Raw genomic sequence first — 1,517 nt, forward strand, 5'->3', positions numbered from 1 at the left:
TTTCCCTGGAGTAAGAGAGGAGGTGGTAAATAGCGATGATGATGGTGATGGTGATGACATTCATTGTAGGTTTACTACGTGCCAGGCACTGTGTTAGGACTTGACCTGCCTTATTGCATTTAATCCTCCAAATAATCCAGTGCAATCAATACTACTATCTCCACTGTATAGGTGAGAAAACTGTAACTTACAGAGAGATTCTGTAACTTGATCAAGGACACACAGCCAGGATTCGAATGCAGATCCATTGATGCCATGGCTAAAACTTTCTCCACTGCACCTGGCGCCGGGGGCGCCCTGGACTCACCGTGAGAGAGCAAAACCAGGAAAACCGAGATGAGAAAAAGCGAGCCTCCTTAAAAACCCCTCAGATTGTTTCCTGGGGAACTCCATTCCACAGAGACCCAGACTTCTCCTGGCGGTAGAGGCAGACGCAGTGCCGGCTGAGGAGGTAAAGGGAAGGGGTACAGTCTCAGACCATAAAAGAAAAACGTAGAAAACTGGGAACAAGCTGACCTCTTGCTGCACAGAATGGAAACCTGAGGCTGGAAGAGGAAGGGACCCCACAAATGTCTCCGGTGAGATGCAGTCAGAGGCAGAGTTGGAATGTGGGTCCCTGAAGGCTGGACCAGGATTGTCACACTAGATCCCACTGCCACCAAATTTGCCCAAACAGACACCCCCCTCCATGAATAATCTCTGCGCCCGCTCTTTGAGCCCCACTCCTTTCCCACGACGGGTCTGCCTGGTGTGCAGTCTGGACAAGGCACCCGGTGTGAAGGGACCCAAACAGAGACCAGCCTAGCCCCCCGGGAGGGAGGTGGCGATTTAGAACCCAGGTCCACAACACAAAGTCCCCACTCTCCTTCAGCCCAGAATGTAATGGGCACGGCAGTAAAAGGATTGTCTGCAGGGCTCTGACAACTCTTGTCGGTGGCTGCGATGTTCCTGGTAGCAACGCTAGGAGCTCACGGGAGGGGAGGGGGGAGTGCGCACTGCTGGAGGGGGGACCCGGCTCAAGAAGGGGGTCTCCCCGGTCAGCTTCTGCAGCCTGCTTCTTGCCCTCTTTTGGTCCTCTTCCTCTGAGAAGAAATGGGATCTGAAGAGAGAGAGGGAAGGGAGAAAGGGAAGGAGAGAGGGAAGGATGGATGAAAGAGGACTGGTCGTCCACCAAGCATTCAATTCTGTGGATGGCCTTTGGGCTTATTAGCCTCCTACAATGTGGAAGTGTCTGAGAAGAGGGCCTCCTGTGTTTTGGGAGCCCAGGAAGGCTGCGTGGAGGAGGTGAGATGGGACCTGGAGGACGGTGGAAATGAACTAATGCAAAGAATTTTCAAATAAAAGGAAACTAAGAGACTTAATCACCTGCAGACCTAAACTAAAGGAAATTGCTCAGTCTGAAGGGAAATGGTAGTACATGGAAGCCCAAATCTTTCAAAAGGAATGAGGAACATCAGAAATGGTAAAATTCTGGGTAAATATTATTAAAGTCTATTTTTTCTTCCTAATTTCTTTAA

Source organism: Lipotes vexillifer, unplaced genomic scaffold (assembly GCF_000442215.2).
Source record: "Lipotes vexillifer unplaced genomic scaffold, Lipotes_vexillifer_v1.1 scaffold370, whole genome shotgun sequence".
NCBI lineage: Eukaryota > Metazoa > Chordata > Mammalia > Artiodactyla > Lipotidae > Lipotes > Lipotes vexillifer.